The sequence below is a fragment of the Toxorhynchites rutilus genome, chromosome 2 (genome assembly GCF_029784135.1).
Source record: "Toxorhynchites rutilus septentrionalis strain SRP chromosome 2, ASM2978413v1, whole genome shotgun sequence".
In the NCBI taxonomy this organism is placed as follows: Eukaryota; Metazoa; Arthropoda; class Insecta; order Diptera; family Culicidae; genus Toxorhynchites; species Toxorhynchites rutilus.
In genome coordinates, this window is record NC_073745.1 from 103,146,770 (window position 1) to 103,157,411 (window position 10,642).

The following is a 10,642-nucleotide window of genomic DNA, read 5'->3' on the forward strand; positions in this document are numbered from 1 at the left end:
ACTACATCCAAGGCCAAGGGACTTCAGCTTACTGTGGATTGTAATAATAGATTTGTGACATATTTCTACTATTTAAGGAAGGTATAATACCTGATCGATGACGCGAGTTAAAGAACATGGGTTCTTCGGTTCAAAATAAAAAAAAACAACTAACTCACAGGAATAATGGAATAAGAGTTAACTTACTTACTAACTAATTCACCAAAAAAAAAAACCATTCTGCACACTTGTGTCTTTGTTTCATCAAAAGTGATCCATCCCGTTAGGAATATTACTTGCAATTCCTGGCTGAGAGGAGTCCTCCTGGAGGGATAGTTATTGCAGGTAGGTGGGTAGCTCAAAATGATCCATTGTCTTTCCAAGAGAGCAGATCTGTTTGCTAATTTTTTTTTCTTTTAACAATTTCTTTTGAAGCTCAAGGGCCCTCAAGCCTCTTTCCTCTACAGATTCAATCTCAGTAAACCTGAGCTCTTGAGCCCAAGCTTTGATTTGGTATCGCACATACCCGGGTATCGAAAAAAGCCCCTTTCTTTCTGCCTTTTTCATAGATGGAATAGAAGCAGTTCTGACGCAAAGATTTCTTGAATAAATCTTTATTAGAACCGAGGAACAGTAGTTTCGTTTGTTGGGGGAGATCTGGAAGTGCCGGGTTTCACGAATTGAATTGGTGATTGCAGAGTTAAAGTACATGAATACAACCCCGAATTGCTTACATTGAAAAAAGATCTCAGCTGTGTTTAGGGTGGAAATCCTTTTAAGAAGAGAATGAGAAAGAGTTTTCTTGCATTTGTTGCGAGTCACGGGCTTCGGCATGAAGAGTCGCCTCGGCAGCCTCAATTTGTCCACCATAACGTAGTCAGGGAGGGCGAAGCCAGCAAAAGTGACTCGAAACGAGTCGGACGGCGTAAATTTCTTATTTTCTCCTTCTTAGGTGATTTTTCCAAGTTGGCGACATTCCAAAATCTTGACTTCCATCGAAGGAAGCTTCTTGAACTTGCCAACTCCCTCACTCTGTATTGTTTTGCACGTCAGACCCGTTTCAGATAACATGAGTTGAATAATAATACTAATAATAAATATATAGATTAAGATATAGATTAAGATACATCTATTAGTTGTTCCAATAACGCGCTCTACTACCCTATTCAGGGAGAGACAGAATCCACGCGCTACGGAGACAACACAATAACGGAAGAATAGCTTACACGGCCACGTGATGACGAATGCCGTTAGCGACATCCACGCGATGACGATCCCGTTATACTGGCGAGCGCAATCAACAGTCGCCGATCCGGCTCGCTCCAAGGGCGTTGCTTCCTTCGTTTGTTTGTTCCACTTTGTTCCAAGGTCAGTTCGAAAGCGGACAGCAATGACCTTCACTCGTACACTATAGCAAGTAGCACAATAGCAACAGTTATAACGCACAATACCGACACTGAATTTCACTCGGCGAGAGTTGAATTGGTTGAATCAAATGGTTTATTTTTAAGTCTCGGAATAGAGCTTACTGCCTTCAAAAACTCTTCTTTGGCGTTTTTCAAATATGGGGATGCTGTCCCGAGAGGATTCAAATAAAAAGTTCAAATAAAAAGTAATGAAGAGAACCCAATGGTTCCCCCTTCCAACTTGCTTGATTGCTTAATCTCGTTTTCTGTCCAATACTTCTTCTAGTTGAGTTGGATCAAACAAGTTTCTCGACATGTAAGTTGATACTAATTTTACGCTTTAGACCTCACATTCTTTTATGGTCACTGTAATTATCGCATCTAAGGTTTCTCCATCCATATATGTGTATGCATCGAGCATTTGAAGCATTTCTGGGCTTACAATTTTGCTACTCACCTCACCTCGGCTCAACTATTGTTAATCGACAGTCTTGATAGCCTTGATGATAATTGTATTATTGACTTATTTTCACTACATCCAAGGCCAAGGGACTTCAGCTTACTGTGGATTGTAATAATAGATTTGTGACATATTTCTACTATTTAAGGAAGGTATAATACCTGATCGATGACGCGAGTTAAAGAACATGGGTTCTTCGGTTCAAAATAAAAAAAAACAACTAACTTACATAAGAGTTAACTTACTTACTAACTAATTCACAAAAAAAACGATTCTGCACACTTGTGTCTTTGTTTCATCAAAAGTGATCCATCCCGTTAGGAATATTACTTGCAATTCCTGGCTGAGAGAAGTCCTCCTGGAGGGATAGTTATTGCAGATAGGTGGGTAGCTCAAAATGATCCATTGTCTTTCCAAGAGAGCAGATCTGTTTGCTAATTTTTTTTTCTTTTAACAATTTCTTTTGAAGCTCAAGGGCCCTCAAGCCTCTTTCCTCTACAGATTCAATCTCAGTAAACCTGAGCTCTTGAGCCCAAGCTTTGATTTGGTATCGCACATACCCGGGTATCGAAAAAAGCCCCTTTCTTTCTGCCTTTTTCATAGATGGAATAGAAGCAGTTCTGACGCAAAGATTTCTTGAATAAATCTTTATTAGAACCGAGGAACAGTAGTTTCGTTTGTTGGGGGAGATCTGGAAGTGCCGGGTTTCACGAATTGAATTGGTGATTGCAGAGTTAAAGTACATGAATACAACCCCGAATTGCTTACATTGAAAAAAGATCTCAGCTGTGTTTAGGGTGGAAATCCTTTTAAGAAGAGAATGAGAAAGAGATTCCTTGCATTTGTTGCGAGTCACGGGCTTCGGCATGAAGAGTCGCATCGGCAGCCTCAATTTGTCCACCATAACGTAGTCAGGGAGGGCGAAGCCAGTAAATTTCTTATTTTCTCCTTCTTAGGTGATTTTTCCAAGTTGGCGACATTCCAAAATCTTGACATCCATCGAAGGAAGCTTCTTGAACTTGCCAACTCCCTCATTCTGTATTGTTTTGCACGTCAGACCCGTTTCAGATAACATGAGTTGAATAATAATACTAATAATAAATATATAGATTAAGATACATCTATTAGTTGTTCCGATAACGCGCTCTACTACCCTATTCAGGGAGAGACAGAATCCACGCGCTACGGAGACAACACAATAACGGAAGAATAGCTTACACAGCCACGTGATGACGGATACCGTTAGCGACATCCACGCGATGACGATCCCGTTATACTGGCGAGCGCAATCAACAGTCGCCGATCCGGCTCGCTCCAAGGGCGTTGCTTCCTTCGTTTGTTTGTTCCACTTTGTTCCAAGGTCAGTTCGAAAGCGGACAGCAATGACCTTCACTCGTACACTATAGCAAATAGCACAATACCAAAAGTTATAACGCACAATACCGACACTGAATTTCACTCGGCGAGAGTTGAAATTGTTTGGAATTGGTTTAATCAAATGGTTTATCTTTAAGTCTCGGAATAGAGCTTACTGCCTTCAAAAACTTCAAAAACTTCTTTGGCGTTTTTCAAATATGGGGATGCTGTCCCGAGATGATTCAAATAAAAAGTTTCTCTGTTCATTAAATCAGTAATGAAGAGAACCCAATGGTTCCCCCTTCCAACTTGCTTGATTGCTTAATCTCGTTTTCTGTCCAATACTTCTTCTAGTTGAGTTGGATCAAACAAGTTTCTCGACATGTAAGTTGATACTAATTTTACGCTTTAGACCTCACATTCTTTTATGGTCACTGTAATTATCGCATCTAAGGTTTCTCCATCCATATATGTGTATGCATCGAGCATTTGAAGCATTTCTGGGCTTACAATTTTGCTACTCCCTCCTATGCTCTCATGTTTTGATGGTAACCTACCGAAATGCCATTTGGTGGTCACTGGGAATTTGAATCCTTTGTCAATGAATTGATGAATATATGACAAATTACAGACAATTCTAAGTCTTCTTTTAATGATCTTCTTCTGTTGTTATCACTGTTTTCTTTTCAATCCAGGTGCTTTTGTGTTGATTGTTCAAGTTGTTTGTCTAAACTGTTGGTTTCCTGCTTCTTTTTCTTCTCGAACAAGTGCGTTGAAGCACCTTTTCGAAAGTATGGACCATGCCATTCATCCTCTATGTCTTTTACGTTTCCGACAAATCTGTCGAATTCTGCGATTCTGTCATTTTGACATACTCGTATTAATCTGTATCCGTATTAATCCACCGATCAGTCACCAGCTCCAATCAACACTATCAATTTTCACTATTTTATTCAATTCATTAATAGAGCTGCCTGACTCATACGAAGCAACCAACCAATTGTGGAAGTCGACTGCTTTTTGGCTTCCACTAACAAAGGTTGTTACGGGGGCATTACAATTTGACCGGTAGTTGTATGCGACCTAAAAATATATTTGTACACGCGTCTCAGATTTTGAATATCGTATAACCGATTAAGTACCATCCATGTAGAAAACAGGACTGTAAGTCTTCATTTTTCTCAGCTTTTTGAACATTTTCGTATTAAAACAAATCACACCAAAGGGCTTTCTAAACACATTTTTGATATAAGATCCGTTATCCTCAGACATTTTTTTGAAGCTTGACAATCATCAATATTTCTGTTTCGATTTAGCTTCACTGCTGATTTTTGACGTGGGACTACGTCTAACCGGAATATATGAAAACCTAAACACAGAACATGTAGGATAAAATGGAAGATTTCGAATGCTTATAAATCGAACATTTCTTAATAGATCGAAAAGATGTTTGCATCAATTGATAGGATATTTTTCTACGCGTCTATCACAATTAATAAAATGTTATTTTTCATGAGATGAATAATTTAATAAATGTAAGATGTCAAGCATTATCTAAACACCCTAACTGCCACGTTTTGATTGACTCGATTTATGGTTTCCCCAACACAGAACTTAAAATCATTGGTACCTGTGGGAGTCCGCTTTGCAAATATACATGCAAGTCGGGGATATTTTTGTCCCCACCGAACTGTGTTTCCCTAACACGGACATCTAAATCAATGTGCCTGGGGGAATCCGTTTTGCAAATACATGCAAGTAGGGGGTATTTTTGCTCACACCGAAATGTGTTTCTCTAACACGGACTTCAAAATCAATGTACCTGGGGGAATCCGTTTTGCAAATAGCTGTTTCCCCAACACGGACTTCAAAATCAGTATGCCTAGGAGAATCTTCTTTTCATATACATGCAAGTCGAGGTTTTTTGTTCCCATCGAGCTGTGTTTCCCTAACACGGACTTCAAAATTAATGTGCCTGGGGGTATCCGCTTAGCAAATACATGCAAGTAGGGAGTATTTTTTATCAAAGATATAACCCAACCATTTTTGCTGACCATGTCTACCTGCTCAAAAGGTTCCCTTTTTCTTTTGGTTGGTTAACTTGGTTCGTAATTCAAGTGGTTTTTGGAACTGCAGTTTTATATATTTATATAAGTTATCACCATCCGTAACAGAAACAATTTTGAAGCTTTAAGATCAGCGGGTCTTGTGAGCGCAGACACCATAAAATAGCCAGCCAGATTTCTTACAATTATGAGAATTGATATTGATAATGCAATAGAAAATGTATTCTACGTTTTTGATTTTTAACAAATCTTCTAGAGCCACTATAAAAGGCCTTCTATGCTTTTGTTGCTTATATTTAGCATCACCAACTTTGGCTTTACTTTGCATTACATTATATTGGTCATTATTTTTACAATGTTCTTCTTGTTGATGTAAAATGAACACTCGTAAATTGAAACACCACTATAAGGTCTTTTTGTCGCAGTTGTCCCACGTTTGGCAACTTTGACATTGTATTTGATCCTGTTAGTGTTCTCAAAGTCAGCTGTATTGAACACGAGTTCACTTATATCTACATCACTGCTATAAGTAGTGTCTTGGGGTTTGATCGATATTTTAAGATCATTGGTACTAAGTAAAACAATCGAGTCTTTGCATGTCGTTTGTTGATTCATCTTGCAGTTGACTTACTGTAGTTTCAATATTTCGTCATTCAATTTCTGTAGAATTAAGTTTCATCCCGTTCTTACATGCTTCTACAGGAATCTCGATAGATAATGATCTTTTTTCGACACGTGAAGTAGATGAATCTGTTTCGGACATACAATCTGTTCGATTTAATTAAAATTCGAATTGATGTTGCTATTAATTAATAACTATTAATACATGGACGACTGAATAGAAATGTCATCTTGCTTCATGAACTCCAACGCAGTCTTATGACAAGCAGACACTTTCATTCTCAAAGGAACTTACTTTGCAATTATCGACGTTTAAAATTTGAAGTTACAATATGGCGTGACTATTTCAAAGTAATTAGGCCTTTTTCACTTACGTGATAATTTTTTTGCGGTATTTGAATATTCAATATTCCGCGAAAATAATTTCACATTGAAAGTTTCATCTTTTTCTACCACAGCTTGTTTCTGAAAAATAGTTTCATTAATTTCAGGAAGCTTATAACAATTTTTATAACAGTTTTCGTTCTGCACTATACTTCTTATATGTTGAATTACAAGCGAAGTTATTCCTAACTTTCTTTATGTTAGGTGCATATTTTTTGTTCAATCCCATTTCTACAAGAATTTCTTCAAGATTTTCAGAATTCAATTCGAAAAGCTCATCCAACTCTTCTCTAGCTATCAAATCATTCGCTGCATCCCAACAATTCTGCAAAGTAATCTCAGGAAACATTAATTTCCTCTTGACTGAAATCTCACTTCAGAATCTCCATAAACTATCAGCAAGTTACGAAAGCCTATCATGATAATTTATACTCCTGTTAGTTTGTGCTAATATCTTAGCTTATCTGGCTGTACACTCTGGAAGAAAAATGTTAATGAAACATATCGACGAACATTGGATATTCCTCACAATTACACACAAGAATTGCTACATACAACAAATAAAAATGCAAAACCAAGATACACGCAAATCATGTAAGCGAAACTCACGCAGAAAGATTTGTCGAGACAAGACATACAAATAAACAAATAGAGAAGTTGAGGTCAGCTTATTTTATGAATCACTTTTCTGTCGATCACAAATACAAATGAACCATTTTTTTTTCGAAAACATAGCGTTTTGGATATATTCCTTTTCGGGTTTAAATAAAAAAAAAGTTGAACAGAAAAAAAGTGAAACGAACATAAGAGAAATATTCGGCGGAGAAACTTTGGCCCTCGATTAGACGTGTTTTTTTTGGGTATTAGTCTTTATTTTAGTGTAAAAATGTTCGGAAGAAATAAAATACTAGATTTATTTAGGGTTCAAAAATTGAAATTTGAAATGATTAGTATAGGTTCAAATCAAAATTTTATGTCTTGGGACAGAGAATGAGTTTAAATGATACGAAAAAAAATTAGTTGTTTATTTGGATGATGCCGAAAAGAAGTAATAAATTAGTGCCTTAACACCAAATTTGTTCCAATGTTAGCCCAACCACTATTACTACCAACATTATGATTATAAATTGTAACCTATTTCATCTGGAATACCTTTAGACACAATCAGCAGACTGAGAATCAGATGAAGTGCATTTGTGCTTGTGTCCAACCTAGGGACTACTGTAAATATCTTGTAAAAATAAACCTGATGATGAGATGATGAAAATAGAGTCGATTCATCGCAAAAGGCTCTGTCCATTGTATATAATTTTACCGCATTTTACGCTAAACTCAACCGTATTGAGTTAGCATATAGACACTAAAAAAATAAATTAGAGCTTTTAATTTATGATAAAACACAGTTTAGTATAATTTATTCCGTTAGAATGTACATTCAGAGCGACATAGTTTGTAAAGTCTAAGCGTAGCTAAGAACTAGTTTGTGCATAATAATTTATATTTTTGAAAAGAACCCGCCTTTCTATGTACAGTGAATTTTTAATATACTATTTAAATTTTGAGCATTCGATGTGTTTGTAGCGTGTTTCGGATAGAAAATAGAGAAAATCCTTCCGTTGGATCCGTGAGCTCATGAATCATTGTCATCTCATAAACGACCGTCAGACAATGGGAAACTGTTCTACGATGGTTGACGCCAGGTATGCGTTCATTAAGAACGTCCAAATCGAAAAACCTGTTCTTTTTCAGGAGCATGCTAATCATGAGTCATCAATCATGTTCCCCATCGAGGTAAATAGGAAACTTTCGGAGTCACCTCAAACGGTTTATTGGGCTTATGATATCTTCAGAACCCTACATTAGATCCTTCTTGGATAGCTGTCATCCATACCACGATTGAAGTGTTTCCCTTTGGGTCTTTCACTGTCCATTTATAGGTGACGTATAATTTTCAACATAACGAATATTTCAGCTTTTTCAAAACTTTTTCCGGAAGAAATAGTGAAGTAACAGGATTTTTGAAGATCTCCTTCCACTGGAAAATATTTTGTTATATTCTATTTATCTGTTTCTTTATTTCTTTTTTTTTAATAACATATATAAGAGGAAATATATATATGACGTGTTAGACGTTAGACGTGCTCTATCTACTTTCAGTTTTGTTACACACATTTTTCTAAATGGAGGGGAACGAAACCTGCGATGTGGATAAGAGCATCGTAGATACTCCGCATGATTGTTTTTCTGAAGTTCTTCCTCCAAAGAAAGAGAAAAACCAATTACTGTCAAATTCAATACCCAACCCAACAATGAATTTAACACAACTAACAAATGATCCTGTTTCACTCACCTCGGTTCAAAATCCAATTAATTCTCTTCAGCATCCAATCATTGAGAATGTTCCTTTCAAGAATTTTTCTCGAATTCGACAATACCACAACGTTTCAGGATCATCGAAAACACCTTGTCAGAAACGAATAAATTTTCTTCGATCCATAACAGAGACTTGGTGGGATGCCCATCCTGACGATTTGATTATGTTGTATAAAACAACCGTTTTATCTGTTATAGAGTATGGAAGTTTTTGCTTCAGGTCCGTTGCCCGTACTCATCCTGCAACCGGAGAGAATTCAATATCGCTGTTTGCGTCTTGCTCTAGGATGTATGCAGCCAACACATACAATGAGCCTAGAAATTTTAGCTGGTATCCTTCCTCTTTCTGTGAGCTGTGAGCTTACTTTAGGCACTAAGCGAATGTTGATATATCATGAATTTCTGACCCTGGAAAGCCCATCTGCTTTATCTGGTTTCCAGTCCATTCCTTCAATTTTGTTCAATCCTTCTATTAATTTTGACTTGTCAATGAAAGTTTATGTGAGTGGTATTTCAGTTGATCTCCGCTCCGATAGTTATGCCTGCAATACTCTTGTCAAGATATAAACATATTGACTCAACCAAAACTTTTTTTACTGATGGATCTAATCTTAATGGTTCTACAGGCTTTGGGGTATATTAACTTCTCCACATTCCGTAAGCCTAGTTTACGGTGTTTGTTACGGAATTGGCTGCGATATACGCTGCTTTACAACATACTCAGTTCTTGTCACCCGAACATTTTAACATTTTGTCTGGAATCCAACAGCTTTTAAGTGTTTTGATGAGTAGATCATTTAATATCACTTTTGTATGGATTCCTTCTCATTGTTTGATACCAGGAAGTTTCCCTCAAATCATGGTTCAAAGGATATAATTATTCTCGTGATTTCATACGGGGAAGGTGCAGACTCATGTCTAATCATTATTCCTCGAATGCACATCTTTTTCGTATTAATATTAGTGATAGTTACTTATGTATTTGTGGTAAAGGTTATCACGATATTGATCACATTGTGTGGTATTGCTCTGAATTTTAAAATAAAAGGTCATCTTTAATAGAAAATTTTCGCGAAAAGGGGATGACATCCAATGTTTCGATCCGCTACACGTAATCTCGATGCTATTTCGTTGATATATTATTTCCTCAAATCCATACACTTTCAAGTAAGAGTATTGTGTATTTTTTCTGTTATTTTTAATTATCGTTTACATTTTTTTGTTTTTTTGTTATGAACAATTTTATTATTTACCAATAATCTATGGTTTTGAACATTTTTATTTTTCTCCAACTAATTCCCCTCAAAAATACTCAGATGCACGCGATGCCAGCGATGTAATGTGGTGAAACCTCAGCCTGAAAAAGACTGGAGCGATATTCCAAAGAGGCACCAAGTAGGTTGATATTTTATTGAATACTTCCCATGGTATTTTGTAATCGTATTATTTTTTCAGTAGCTTCGGCAACCCGTGTCGCTGTATCCGTGATGAAGGTCGAGAAAAGGGAGCTCTGGACGATGTGAAACCTCCATTTATTTGATGTAACGCTTGCATTTAAAAAAGTTGACAAATTTTACCAATTTGTGCATCGTCAATCATAGTAACCCATGAGTTTTCTCACAAAATTTGACAGCACTATCAGTCGAGCTGCGGATGTAATGGCGAAAACAACTGCGCACCATAATTTGTGCGTATTGGGAGCTCCATCCTGTTACAAAGAAAGTGGACATCGTCAAGTACTTTGAGTTCGCCGGATATGCTCGTTCCGGTATCTATAATCTACTTACACTTCTTGAGAAGAATGGGAGCATTGAACGGAAGTCTAGTTCCGGTCGACCGACGGTGCTACTCGATCGTAAACTGCAGCTGAAGCTAAAACAGAAAACGGAGGAAATCGTTCCGGGCTTTGGGCAGTGAAAAACTACCTAGCGGAGATAGATGTCATCATGCGGAAATGCAAATGAAGACCAGTCGTATCGGAACAGGAAGCTGTGACC

At 37.1% G+C, this 10,642-nt stretch overlaps 1 protein-coding gene across 2 annotated transcripts in view; it reads left to right on the forward strand.

The window, feature by feature from the left end:
- Positions 1 to 10,200, forward strand: part of LOC129768551 (protein lines) — a 155,418-nt gene extending 145,218 nt beyond the window's left edge. The window contains exons 3-4 of one of the 2 annotated variants that reach the window (XR_008741687.1): positions 9,962 to 10,040; positions 10,104 to 10,200. The gene's annotated coding sequence lies outside the window, so the exon portion shown is untranslated. Of the gene's footprint in view, positions 1 to 9,961; positions 10,041 to 10,100 lie in introns of both variants that reach the window. The other variant, XR_008741688.1, reaches the window with a different exon arrangement.
- Positions 10,201 to 10,642: the final 442 nt, after the last annotated feature.